Raw genomic sequence first — 15180 nt, forward strand, 5'->3', positions numbered from 1 at the left:
GTCGCCGCCATGAGGTTGTGATTCTGCTCTTATACCCTTCGTGAAGGTATATCATTTCGTCATCTCACAAATATTAACCGAGCTATGCGCACTTTTTTGTCGCTAAAATTGGAATATTTTAAGAGGGTTTTCGATATTTTTTTATTTGCCTAAATCTAAACTTTTGATTTATTTTATAGTGAACGTCTTTATTTTTCGCAATCGATCGAAAAACCAAAATCAAACCAACCTAACGATCAACCAAAAACACAAATCAAAATCAGGAAGCCCCTAAAAAAATTTCGAAAAGTGCGTCAAAATTGTGCTACATGGAGTTCTATGACCAGGAATGCATAACTTTTCTGGATCTGACAAGTATTGGCCAAGTTATGCACATTTTCTTTCCATCATGGAAATAAAAAAATTGGATCGATATTTAAAAAATCTGTTCGGAAAAATCACCCAGAAAAAAAATTTTACTTCAATTTTTGCCAAAGTAATGATGGAATAACATTAAGTAATCAGGACTCCGATATCCTTCGAACTGCATGCCAAGATGTTAAAAGTGGGACAACAAAACTAAACAAAAGTGGGACAATCGGGTTGCCCCGATTTTCGCGATTTTGGCAAGGGGACTGCTCACATCTCGGCTATTTCTGAACGGATTTCGAAAAGGGAGGTCATTTTGTTATCAGGACACCGATATCCTTCGAACTGCATCCCAAGATTTAAAAAATAGAGAAAAAAAAATCAACCCGATTTTCGCGATTTTGGCAAGGGTACCATCAGGGTTTTTTCCAAAAAATCGTGGAAAATTTGATTGTTTGATTTCAAAATCAGATCGAAGGATAATGATGTCCTGATCACGAAATGACTTTCCCTTTCCAAAATCCGTTCAGAAATAGCCGAGATATGAGCTTTGAAAATCCCGCCTTGGCGGCAAAAACGCGACGCAAATTTCTCGAAATTCGTATGGCAGAAAATCTGAAGTACCAGGCGAACAGAAACCAGCAGAAGGTAGACGAAACCAAGCAGTTCAAGCAGTGCAGTGACGTCAGAGCAATAATTATTTTCTGGTCATAAGGGGGGAACGGGACAAACAGATATAAATATGTAACGGCCTCCCTTTCCGCCTAATGCAATGGAGGCTCCAACCTAGGCTTCATGGGGGGGAATGGGACAATGCACTAAGAGGGAGACAGGTAAACAAATGAGGCTCTCTTGGGGATGGCAGTACTGAGTGTCTTGGAGCCACGGTTGTCACGATTTCTCTGCACGCGGTAACAGCCCCCATACAAAACAATGCATTTTCGCTCACGCTGGCCCCAAATCGTGACACGCGCAGAAAAACAACGTGTGACATTTTAATTTTGCCATCATTAAGTGAAAATTACCGTTCTGGACTGGAAATTGGGATGCAGGGATTGGGGAACTGTCGGCCATCATGGATTTCAGTACCGTTGCTTTGCATATTTCGCCAGAGTACTTCTGTTAACCCTTCACTTGGCTTTAAGATTGTTTAATCTTTATTTTAAGTTTTATAAATGCAACAAGATGAAAAAACAATCCATCAATGAAACAGAACGAGTTAAAAATGCTGAAATTATAAAAAGGAAGCAGTTGTGTGATTTTTTCTTACCGTAATAATAAGGCTGTGCTTGCGAAAATTGTCTTAGAATGTTAAACCCATGAGGCCAGTTAAGGGATAATCGAGACATTTTTCTGGCGAAGTGAGGGTGAGGGGGTGGTGGAAATCCACCTTCTGCTGATTTCTGTTCGCCTGGTACTTCAGATTTTCTGCCACACGAATTTCGAGCAATTGGCGCAACATTTTTGGCGGCGCAATATCGCCACTTTTCAAGTCCATATTTTGGCCATTTGGAAATCGATTTAAAAATTAAAAAAAATATATTTAAATAATATAGTGTTTATATTTAACAAAAATATATAATTTCATAGTTGAAACCTTCCAAATTACCCTTTTTTAAATCATTTTCTAAATGCCTCCTCATCAAATTTTAGCCAGTGGCGCCAAAATTTTTCCTCGATTTCAGTGAGTTTTGCCCGTGTCCAGATTTGAGGTACCAGGCGAACAGAAGCCAGCAGAAGGTGGCCGAAACCAAGCAGTTCAAGCAGTTCTCAGCAATTTTTTCCCATTGCGCCATGTGTGGGAAAGGGAGGAAGGCAGCTATGGTGGCACCCTACCCCTCCATTGTACCTTATGGGATTGGGATCCCAGCATCATACTCTATGGGGGAGAACGAGATAATGCATCCGAGAGGGACAGGTAGACATATTAAGCTGACGTAGTGATGGGAGAGCAGGAGTGATTTTGCACGACATTTGGCACGCCACCTCAGCACGATCCACGATCCCCATAGGATCCAATGCATTTTCACTCACGCTGGCCCCAAATCGTGACACGCGCAGAAAATCAACGTGTGTCGTTTTAACTTTGCCATCATTATGTGAATATTACCGTTCTGGACTGGAAATTGGGATGCAGGGATTGGGGAACAGACGGCCATCATGGATTTTAGTACCGTTCTTTGAATTTTCAGCAAGAAGAAGTTGAAGAATAATCACCATTAGAGGGAAAGGGAGGCGAAATGCAGCCATAAACTAATACTTTCTCCCTTCCTCAGAACAGAAAAATCTATGCACTGCTTTCACTGCTTGGTTTCGGCCACCTTCTGCTGGTTTCTGTTCGCCTGGTACTTCAGATTGTCTGCCATACGAATTTCGAGAAATTTGCGCCGCGTTTTGGCCGCCAAGGCGGGATTTTCAAAGCTCATATCTCGGCTATTTCTGCAAGGATTTTGGAAAGGGATGTCATTTCGTGATCAGGACATCATTATCCTTCGATCTGCATCGAAAGTTTTTTGAAATCAAACAATCAAATTTTCCACGATTTTTTGGAAAAAACCCTGATGGTACCCTTGCCAAAATCGCGAAAATCGGGTTGAATTTTTTTCTCTATTTTTTAAATCTTGGGATGCAGTTCGAAGGATACCGGTGTCCTGATAACAAAATGACCTCCCTTTTCGAAATCCGTTCAGAAATAGCCGAGATGTGAGCAGTAACCCTAGAAGGATATCGGTATCCTGATAACTAAATGACATCCCTTTTTAAAACCCCTTTTTGAATATATATAAATCTGTTAATTGGGAGGAACACTATTTGTGAATTAGAGCTTAAGCCCCCTTGGAGCTGCATCAGAAGTCCGACTCGGAATTATTATAACAAAATATTATAACTTTAAGGGTATATAAGCTTCGGCTCCACACGAATCCTAATATTCCTTCTGGCTTGTATTTTTTTTGGACGGTGTTGGACTGGCCCTGGCCTTTTATTTTTAGCATAAGCATATGATCGACACTAGCCCTCATTTGTGTGTGAGTGTGTGTTTGTGCTATTTTTAGTGGTGCATTTAAGTGGCGACCGCATTCGGGCCGTTGCCTGAACTCTCTAGCCAAATGTGTCCCGCTGTGAATTATGTGTCTACATAAATTACCCGGCCAGGAATTAATCATTTTTTATGCAGGACTGCGGCAAAGCCTGGCTAGAACCACATGGCCAGCCACGTAAGCCTGGCCTTTTTTGTTGTTTCAGTTTTTTTTCCTTTTCGCCTGCCCATTAGGTTCAGTTTTCTGGTCCGGTCTAGAGTGGATTTGGCCTGAGTAGGAGAGCCTTAAGGGGCACTTGGAGTCGCTATGAATTTTTGTCTCTGTCCCGAGGATTTGAGTGGAAATCGTATAGACCATCGCTGAATGCTGTCTTGGCGCCTGAATAAGAAACGATATGACCCAAGTAATTGGAAGAAACAGTCAAATGTCCAAGATATTTTAGTTTTGGTATACATATATGGGTACCACAGTCATTAATCTTTTTTTTGTGTTTAATATTGAAGTTAATGGATTTATTTTTTTAAATTTGTTAAAGGAAGAAGTTTCTTATTCCCTTTGAAACCCTTTTTTAAATTTTACAAATTTATTTCATCCCTCAAAATTAACCCTTTGGCCAAAAACCTACAGACCCCTCAAAAGCTTAAATCTCAGGAGAAAAGAAGTTCAGCGTCGTTGCTCCCGCTCCTGCTGGCACAGGCACTGGTGATGGAGATGGTGGTGGTGCTGGTGTAGTTATTGTTGTTAGCATGCAGCCGGCTATAATTGATACGTGCTGCACTTGCGCGCAAAGACAAAATCTGCCCGCTGGCTATTTGCTTTGGCTCAGCGTGTGGGAACGGGCATGGGGGTATACCCACTGCCCACGAGGGTGAACTTGGAGGGGTCTGGGGTGGAGTGGCCATCCTGGAGCTGCAACACGAGTGGGGCGTGGCAGGAGAACAGATGAGCAGAAGGATATGGTGGAGGTGAAGGTGGACGGCGAGGAACTACGCCCCATTTGGCGTCTGCAGTTGGATTGCATTAAATGTCAAGGAAATCGCATGTCCACCCTCGTCTGCCGGCAGTCCTTGTGTCTGGGCCATCGCATCTGTCCATGCAATTTTATGGCCAAGAATCGAAGGATATTCCTGGGCCACCGCCCCACTTGTAAAGCATTTTATAATTTAATTTTCATATGCGAGTGTTGAGATGTTCGAGGTCTGCCGCTTCCCCCTCCAAGTGGGTGTTGCTATCGATTATTATCGATTATTCCGCGGGCCTGGCAGCCATAAATCAGTGCACCAAGCCCACCATCCCCCATCCCTCCGCTAGTGCTTTCATCAGCTCATTTATCACTTGGGCAAACAGCATAGGGAATATGGAAACTAAGCTGGGAAATAAAAACAAAAGACTCAGGCAACGAACTAAGTGCTGTCGTCCTCTAATGTCAGCGATGGGATTTCCTACTACTCATCCCGCTTCTGGTGATGCTGCTGCTGCCCGCAACAAAAGTGATAATTAATGTGTAAACCGAGCTACCCGTCCCCTTGCAAAATTGTCAACAGCAGGGAGAAGTCCAGGCGCTGAAGCTCCACATGCTAACCAAGGTGCTGACACTAAGCACTTGTCACCCAGCCGGCAGCAAGAGCCAGAAGCCGATGCACCATCTGCATGCCAGTGATGCCGCAAATTATGTGATTTATTTAAAGCTTAAATATAATAAAATATTAAATATATAAATTTAATACAACAAAATCACAGTAGCAGACAAGAAAAAGTAATTTTAACATAGCTTTATTTTAACTTCATTATAATATTAACTAACTTAAGATGTTTTCTAAGCTTATCTTAATCCGAATAAAACACTCGTGACTTTTAAAACCTCACAGTGATCCTAAAAAGTGCTCATCTTCAGATTGGCATGCGTGTGTCTCCGCTTATCCCTCCTTCGGATTCACCCCGTCGGTGTCCAATCCTGGGACATGTCTTCCACTGCAGCTGGACAAATTGCAGTTGTCGTCGTTGCCATTTCGTGGATGCTGGATCCCTTTATTTTTTATTTTTACCATACCATACGTATATGTGCAGATATATACAAAAGGCCTTCCTGAACCCGAGTCGGTTGCTATGTGCGTAGTTATGCAAACAGTGGCCGGCCAGAACAAGTTTTGGCTGCTGTTGGCTGTCGTAATTAAAGGTCAACATTTGTGCAAGTTGTCAATGGCATGGCCATGCAAGGGGCGGGCCCCGAAACTTTGGTAGGGCGGAGCTGGGCTGGGGGTCGGGAAGCTGGGAACCACGGACCGCATAAATAATTCCCGCAAATGAGATGTCCATGGTGGAGATGAGAGCTGGTCGAAGTTAAAAGCCCTCGGCACGTAAAGGAAGAGGATCATAAAACTTAATTGGTTTTTTTTTCGCTGTTCTTATAGTTTCACTTAGGCCGGAGCGGAGAAAAACGCTGTAAAGAACATTAAGTTGGCTTAAAGAGAGCGTTCTTAAAGTTTACCTCAAGTTATGGTTAAGCTTGTCAGATTTTTGATTTGTTTCGGTCCTTGAGGAAGAAAAACACCATCTCTGCAGCATTGTGTTGCATTTCCATTAGAGTCATATTCAACTTCCCGTAAGGCAAGTGAATGCATTTTCCACGGATCCGTTCGAGAGGAAGTGTTTATCGCCAGAGAGACTTTTACCTGCTCCGTACCTGGGCTTTGTCTGCGAAGCTGCGACTCATTTGCAATTTAGACAAAAGCAAATTTTCCAAAGATGATTGCTGCCAGCCTTCGATGCTGGGTGGAAAATTTCACTTTTTCTGTTATGGTTTTGGTTTATAGCTCGGCACTCTGCGTTGCACTTAACATTATTACTATTGTTATTCAACCCAAAATATTTTTAATGAAACTGGCCGAGTTGCTGCTCCATTGCTTGCAAAAATTGCAGTCTATTCTGCGGCAAGCGCAAGCGCGCGAAAACAAAAACTAAGCAAATTTTCTTTCTTTTACACTGTGAAAAGATGGCCCTAATATTTGGTAAAAGCTTTAAAATAGGCTTGACTTTAAGTTATTCAAACTAAAAATGAATACTTTAAGGTAAAGAATCCTTTCATCGAACTGAAACCATAGTTCAAACTATCAATATCCCGTATCCTTCCATGCAACATCAAACTTTTATCCTGAAATTAGTATCAGATGTCACTTTGTGATATTCATACCTTAGCTGATTATCCATTTAATTAGCCTTAGTTTCATGATTATTGCTCAGTGTACTCCCATTGCCTCGTCATGCTTTCTTTGTTTTTTTCTGTAAGCAATGTTCATTGTGCGATATTTGTTGATGTTGCTGTTGCTGTAGCGCTTTTTCCCTGCGCTAATTACGGACGAGCGAGGCCTTTTTGTGATTGATTGCAAAGTGCAGCACAACGATCCAAGGAGGTGGAAGATTGTTGTTGTATTTGAGGTTGTTGCAGTTGTTGCTTCGTTGCCGTTGCTGTTGCTGTTGCTGTTGCTGATGTTGCTGGTGTTGTTGCTCCCATGAAGCGTGGCACGTGTTGCGTTTAATGTGCAGTTTCTATTACTCTCGCCGTACTGCGGCAATTGAAAGTGAAACTCAATTTTATGAGCCAGATAGACAAGTCAGATCCCAAGAAAAGAAGAGGCTGAAAAAGAAGGCCGGCCAAGAAAGAGAAGTCGAAGCCAATCCCACTCATAGATGGAACAACTTGCACTTTTGGCTGATAATTGACCTCATTTAAGATGCGGGCAGTGCGATAAGGATGATAGGAATTAAAAGCGGCATCCACTAATTTAGCCCGACTCTGCAGCCGAAAGGATGGGCTAGTTCTATGGGAGACTAAGACTACGACGACTGACCACGATTCTTATCGATCGGCCCTTAGGACTAGACCAAAAAAATAGTTGTCTTGGCCGTGGCTGCCGATTCTCCGGCTGCTTCTGCTCTTGGCCGTTGGCTGTTGCCAGTTGCGAGTTGCCGGTTACCAGTTGCCAATTTCCAATCGCGGCCAGCAATCGCGCCACGCTAACGAGACGACGACAACAACGTGCTTCAGGCATTGCCAGCGAGGGGAGTTATATTTTGATTTCAAAATTATTATCGTATTTTATGGGAAGCTTTATAAATGTTCTTGTTATGGTTTTTAATACTTTTCTTTTTATTTTGTGGGCCTGTTTATAATTTCATACAACTTTTTTATAGAATAGAATAGAATAGTTTTAATAGAAAATCCGTCGTGTCCATATTTTATGGCTTAAGTTTAGAACATGGTTTTTTATAGGTGCTGTTTTGATTGAAACTCCTGGATCCACCCACGTCCAGGGGGCCGAATAAGAAACGTGAACCAAACCCGAGACGCGCCTTGCAGTGGCTGCCGCTGCATAAGCATCTGTAACTTTTCGCGCTTATCTAAGCCATAAATCTCCGATGGCGGTAGGCAAGTCCAAAAAGCTCTTAGTCAAAGACCAGAGTCATAGCCAAAGCCAGAGCCAGCTTGGAGTCCAAAGCCAAGTCCATGTCCAAGAGCAAGTCAAGTCCAAGTTGAAGTCGTGCGGGCGTTGGCTCTGTCCCAGGCAATTGGCCTCGTCTTTTTCAATCCTTGATGGCAAGTGACTGAGTTGCCGTGAATTGGAAACTGAAACCGAGACTGACTGACAATCAGCGATCCTCGATTCTAGATTTCCCTGATATAACCCGATTCGCAATTCTCGATTCCTGATGCTCGATCATCCTCCCAGTCCCAATCCCAAGCTAGCCGCCTCTAATGGGCTAACGTCACACTTCTTATCTAACAATAAGCTCTCTAGGCCCAATCGAAAGGCTGTTGCGGCTGCTGCTGCTGCTGCCTGTAATAAATGCGACCCACATACGCGACCAGTTGGCCTGGCCAAAAATGAACAGTAACAGAATAAAGAAAAAAAAAAGTGGCAGCACCATTCCATTGCTTTGCCCTGCCCTAACCTGGCCCCAAATCTTCGAGGATTTGGATGCGGAGGTGGAGGGAGCTGGGAGCTGGCCAGGCGGACGGCATTTCCAGTGGCTCAGTGGCAATAAATTTCAATTTGCTGGCTGCTCGCAACTCCAACTCTAGCCCACCTCCAATCTTCCAATCCAGGTCCCCAGACTCCATATCCACTCGAGATTCGAGACCCGCGACTCGCGACTTGCGACTCGCGACTCGCCTGGCAACAATGCAATGCGGAGGTAAAATGATAAAAATTCGATTACATTCAGGTGTGAAACTTACATATATTGCAGCGATTTACTTGCCTTTATTTTTTTTTTATTTTGCTATTTCTGTTTGTACTCTACGATCGCATAATTGAGTCCCTGGGCTAGAAGTGGCAAGATCGATTTCCATCTGGCATAATAAATATTACGCCAATAAAATGTTCATAAAAAATAAGTAATCTAGAATAAGTTTAAATAGTTTGGCTTCGTAATCTTTGCAAATTACATTGCTGATTAATAGATATTTCCGCTTATATTATTTCATTTAAAGATTGGATCTTATATCACTTTAATAATTTCAACTGCAAACTCTTACTTTTCTTTAATAAAGTTCAATCATTAACTTAAAGAAACTACAAATTATTTCGTAAAAAATATCAAATATTTTATGTTTTATAATTTATAGTAATTTTCACTAATCACTGTTTTGCTTAAAGCCATCCTTTAAAGTAGCTCATTGCTGGATCGGCTTAAATATCGTTGACTTTCTTTTAATTTTTTGTTTTCGTTTTTTGTCTGGGCCAAGACTGTGCCAATTGCCAGTTGGATGGGCTAAAGTGAAGCTAGAATCTGCTGTGAGCCCAACTCCGCTGGCATCCTACTTCTACTAGGTCTACTAGGTTGTTCCTCCTTCCAGCATCTTTGGTCCACGGCCCTTGTTGGTCATTAATCATGCACTGTGAACGACAAGCGTATAAGTTACTAGCCGATTGGCCCCAAAAGAGGCCATCGGAATTGGGCTCAGCGAGGGCCGCGAGCCTCGAGGACAACGAATGTCTCAGAAGAAAGCCTTCGTCTTGGCCTCGTCTAATTGGATGCAGATGGGCATAACGGACCCGACCCCCAAAGACCCCAAAAAATTATGCGAACCACGTCGAGTTCTTCTTAGTTTTGTTTGGGTGATTCTGTGTGATTGGCTGTAAGGCGATTGTTGATGTTAAGATCAGTTTCGGTAGCCATTCGATTGGTTGATTGGATGCCATAAAAAATTACAAATAGGACAGATCCCAATTGTTTAAAGGTTGATCAAATACACGTAACTATTTGCTTTTTAAAACCTCATTCATAGGCTTAGAAAGTAATAGAAATTATACCAAAATATTCTTCGATCTCGCTTCGCTGGTTTTTGAAATTTTCATTTTGATTTTGATTTAAGTTGGCATGCGATGGATTTGTGTCATAATTGAATTACTCTGCTCAGAGACTGGCACGTTATATTGAGGCTCTGAGTGGCTAAATAATTAAAACTGGTTTTCACTTTTCGCCTGAAGGAAATCGCATGCACCGAGTGCACTAAAGAAACATAAGAAAAACTAATTTAGTCAAGCCATAGTGTCGGCGGCAGCTTTAATTTCTCTGTGTAGCTGGAATAGACCCTTTCGGAAATATGCCGTCCAAGGAATGTTCCATGTTGGCAACACCCACAATCGCCAGAATGGCCAATGGCGAAGCCGTCAACAGCCATTAGCACTTTGGCACATAATTGATACGTGGCTGGACCATAAAGCAAAATGCATAGACATCTATTCGACAGACTCTTGTGCCGCACACACACAAAATGACGTGGTTTTTGTTGTTGGAAAGTTGAATAAAAAGGAATTCCTGGCATCGCGTCGACCCTCTTATGTTCTTCAGATTTTCCCGCCCAACACCTTCGGGGGCGTTGTATGCCATACGACACCAGCACCATCTCGTCCCCACACATCCAAATCCAGACAGAGCATCTGGGCGCAAAGGGCTGCCCAGCCATAGGAGTCTGGGATGGTTGCTTTTCGGTTCCGTTCCGTTCCGGAACGTAACTAACAATTTATTTAATACGCTGTACGTGCGCTTTAATAAAAGGCTCAATCAATCTGCGAACCTAAGAACCGAACTTAGGAGAAGGTTTCTCTAAACCATAATCGAATGTGGAGTGCTCTAATAAAGAAGGATTATTAAAAAATATTAATTGATATGTGCTATTATGGTAATTATAAGCCATCATTGTAATTTTAAAATCATATTTTATGGTCCAATATATTCTTTTAGTGGATAATAGTTCATAACCTTGAGCCTTTCTTGTTGCATCCGTTTTTAAGGATCCCCAAGCAAGCTTAAATAAATACAAGTCGCATTTATTATTTGTTTATTTATTTTATAAAGAATTCTGTAAGATGTCTGGTATTCGAAGCTCTTCCCAAAGGCCACATGCACTCCCTGGCTTACAGAACCGAATCGAAGCGACCCGAACTGAACCTCTTTGAAGTGTGCATACAAAGTCTCAAGTGCCAGAGGCCTCCAGAACGGAGTCGACGACTCTACGTAGTGACAGATACATAGACAACAGCAACAACAGGAACAACAATGACGATGATGAAGACGATGGCGATGCCGATGACGATGACTATGACGCTTGACGACCATGTCGATCGGCAGAGACTCCAACTCCTCCGGTTCTTGCACCTCCGATCCTTTCGGCGCTGCTGCAGACAGCGTGTCGAATGGTGGACTTCGCAGGGGAGACCAGAGGGAGCGGAGGGGTTAAAAGTCGCGGGCACCGAGCAGCTTTTCGCTAATGAAGCCATAAAGATATGTATTATTCCATAAATTTAACCCAGGCCCGCCTGTGACACCCACGAGAAGGAGATTGAGAGGATTGGACGTCTTGGTTGGCAACAATCTCTGCAATGCCTCTGCAACGCCTCGATAATCTGGCCTAAAGTTATGCATTTGACGACGGGAAATGCATTTAATTTTAACCACAATTAGCCACGGGAAGGGCGATTCCTTTCATCGGGGTACGGGAAGGGAGAAGGTGCGAAGGGGAGGCGGTTCTAAGATGCCCTCCACCACTTGTAGCCGCCTTGAAAAGTTATTTTCCTTATTGCAGCCCCGAAGGCACTGGCTGTCTCTCAAACGCCTAACAAGGTGTCAATATCTTAAAAATTTTATCTTTCTGCACATAAAACTCAAGCGGATCATAGTAAATCAGCCTTTGGTCAGGCAGCTCTTAGAGCCAAGTTAGCCACCATCTAAAGGCCTTTATGCCTCTTCTGCCCAACCGCAGCCCCATCCCCAGTCACAGTCTTAGACCAAGACCAAGTCCAGGTCCCAATCGAAGCCAAAACTGAAGTTCGAGTCGCGAGACTGACCCTACCACACCCCACAGCAACAATGGACGACGACTCCCGCGATCCCTCAGAGCCTCGATACTCCGATCCACCGATACCCCGGCCAAATGGGGCGAGAGCTATGTGCCTTTTATACGCCGGATTTACGAGCCAACTCTCCACGTCGTCATCGCCGTCGTGGCCAAAGAAATATTCGATGGCCAGGCAACGATTAAAACGGACGCTTCACGCATGCGCGCTCACCAAAACAACAACAACAACAACAGCAACAAGAATAACAACAATAGTAACAACAAAAACACCATTAAAAGCAACAACATCAACTCACTTACACTCACTCTGATACTTGCACTTACATTTATATGCATTCTGCATAATGGACTGAAACATATAGAGGAAAGCACAGCAGAGGCTAAATAAATAGGGAACAAGGAGCAATATTTTACATTCTTGATTTATAAATTAATTAAATTAAATCAAAGAATATATACCTACTATTAAAATGATTGACGATATCCTCTTATCATAACATGTTAAATATATATCTATAATATTAGTTTTTTCCATTTATACCATATATTAGTATAACAATCTAGTCTATAAAGCTTGTATATAAAGTATAATAATCTAGTGTTATCCTAATCTATCCCTAATTTTTTACCATCTACTGTCAATGGTAAGCGAGTAGTTCGCTGTTAAGCAATGTTCACTGGGTGTTTGGCCTGGCAGCATTTGCAACACCAGGAACAGCTACAAGAAAAGCGGCATCCCAGCATCGTCAAGAGCATCGGCGGGGTCGGGATCGTTATTGGGATCGGATTGGGTGCCGGGTATGTCAGGGGAGGGCAGGTGGGGAGCAGGACAGGTGGCCGAAGGGAGGGAGAGCATGTGAGGAGCTTGCATGGGGATTCGGATTGGGGCGCATCGTCATGTGCGCATTGCACGCACGTGATTAAAGCGCAGCCCCGTCGAGCTAAAAAAAAAAATAAAAGGGGGAAGAGGGAGATATGCGGGAAAAAGGCCGAGGAGCTGGGCAAGAGCCCGCTTATAAATCAGAATTCGCTCTTTTGGGGACGACAATGAACCCGACTGGAGCACAGGGGGACCGCACTACATATTGATAAATAAATAAGATCGCCGAGAGGCTTTTGTCTCTGGATATTCGGTTTCTGGGCCTTGGTAGCAAGTTCAACGCACTTGACCAACTGGTTTCGATTTAAATTTGAAAATGCAACCCCGAAGATTTACGCGAAACTTTGTCCAAAAGCAATATGAAATACACCGATTGAAATGCTCCGAAAATTAATAACCAAAATGGCATGACGTTCAGACGGACATTGGCGAACCTCCATGGGCTGACACTTGACCCAGACGGCGCCGGCGGGTCTTGTAGCAAATAAATTAAGGCGCCCATGAAGAGCCCCGAGCAACGGTCCAACTGACACATTTCTGGCCTTGGCCAACAGTCGGCACTTCTATCGGTTCTAATCCGCATCCGCAGGTTCTATGGTTTTAGGTTTTTTGGGGTCCGGGTACCGGTACGAGGGCAGACATTCAAATCGCCGGAATCAATCAAATTTGCAGAGGATTTGGATCTTTGGCGCCGCCATGGCAGTGCCAACCGGCGTAATATAAGCCTATAAATCGAGGGGGTCAAATCGCTCTTTCTTTTTGGCCAAATCGTGCAAAAATTCTAGGCCCATTGAGGCGGCAAGCAATGAAATTTAAATAATTTTTAACCATAAAGAAAGTTGATACACAAGGCATGTAATGAGAGCTTTATGGCCAAAAAAAAATATTGGTAAAGGGTGAGATGCGAAGAATAAATATCCAAACTTAAAAGGTAATATCGTCTTTAAAGAAAGAAACTTTTTGGCCCGGGTGTTGGCCAATTGACTTTTGGCCTGCGCACGAGCCACAGGATTGCCTTGATCTTGTGCCCAGTCAGGGGTTATTAACGCAATGTGTCTCGGTCATGTCGTGAAATTCGATCTGGCGGTGGGGAGAAAGGCATAGCGTAATATTAGAATGCCTGTTAATTAGCTAAGATTGCTCTAAGACCGCCGGATTACATAAAGAACTGTTAGCCAAAGGAACGCTGTTAGTCGGATGGCTGGCAAGGCCAACAGGCAAGTGACAGTTTTAATTTGTAATATAATGGCGAGCGGAGCGTCGACAGCTTAGCTTACAAGGATTAGGCACAACATGGGGGGAATTTAATTTTCCACAGTCGTGTTCTAATTGAAAAGTTCATAAATTATATTCCGAATCCAACAGGTAGAACTGAACAGGTAAGAGTACGTATCATGGCAGATCTTTCGACGGTTATTGCGAATCACAAATTTGACTACGAGCTCATTTATGTATCTGTTTGTTGTTGCGTTATCTATTCATTTTTTGCGGACCATGCCGAAAGGTTATTTACCCGCCTTCATGTCAATACTGAGATCGCGAAACAGAACGCGGATTGCCGGCCGGCCGGCTGACCGGACCTTTCAAGATCAGCACTAACGATACCGTAAGTCCCGGCAGGGGCAGGGAGCTCAGTCGAACAAGGGGAAGCTCAGTCGACACGATCTACATAACATTTGTTGCGGCTAATGGCTGCGCATTGTGAGCCGTGCCAAATATGGAGATGAATGTCGGTACGGAATGTCCAGTAGTGGCCGAATGCCCAACCGAGAACCGTTTGCACAGAACCAAAAAATTGGCAAACTCTTAATAAGATTTAAAAAATAAATTTCAAAGAACTTTGTCTAAAATTATGCAACTTAAATTGCTCCAAATAATTTCCATATGAATCAAATTAAGTTAATCTATTTTGCCCCAGGGAATCCCGAAATACTTTCTACTGTATTTCCAAACAAATCTAAATTATGTCAGACTTCTATTAATTCTTTCTATTTGCTTTATATTTGCTCACTCATTCAGGTAAGCCAAATAGGGCCTAAGCCTAACTGTGCTTGGCTAAAAGCGCAATCTCGGAACACAATAATGCCCAAGAAATCGGAATCAGAGTGCTGGCGATCTCCTACCGCCGTTTCTATATGCGAATTGCCATTGGCGTTACCTTTCCCACCTCAACACTTTGTATATCGATATATCATTAGCGCGCTTTTGATTTACAATCGCCTTTGTGTGTGGATTTTGCTATTTGGCCTTTTGTTGGGGCCCATTTTTCGAAGAGAGTGTGGCTATGAAAGCAGACCGCAAAGCGGCCAGCTAATAGCTCATAGCTTATAGCACTTTTCTACTTTTCTACTGCCAGTAAATGCGAGCAGAGAAGTCTTGGCCGATCTCTACAAACATACAAACAAATGTGCAGAACGAATGAAAGTGTTCTCCTTGCGGGGCATGCGCAGCCTCTGGTAGTGTGGATCGCAAGTTTGTGGAACTTTTCTTTAGCTGGTTGCAATTGGGTCTAAAGAAGTTCTTACCAATATGTTTCTTAAAAGATTTCTTAG

The sequence above is a fragment of the Drosophila ananassae genome, chromosome 2R (genome assembly GCF_017639315.1).
Source record: "Drosophila ananassae strain 14024-0371.13 chromosome 2R, ASM1763931v2, whole genome shotgun sequence".
Classification (NCBI taxonomy): domain Eukaryota; kingdom Metazoa; phylum Arthropoda; class Insecta; order Diptera; family Drosophilidae; genus Drosophila; species Drosophila ananassae.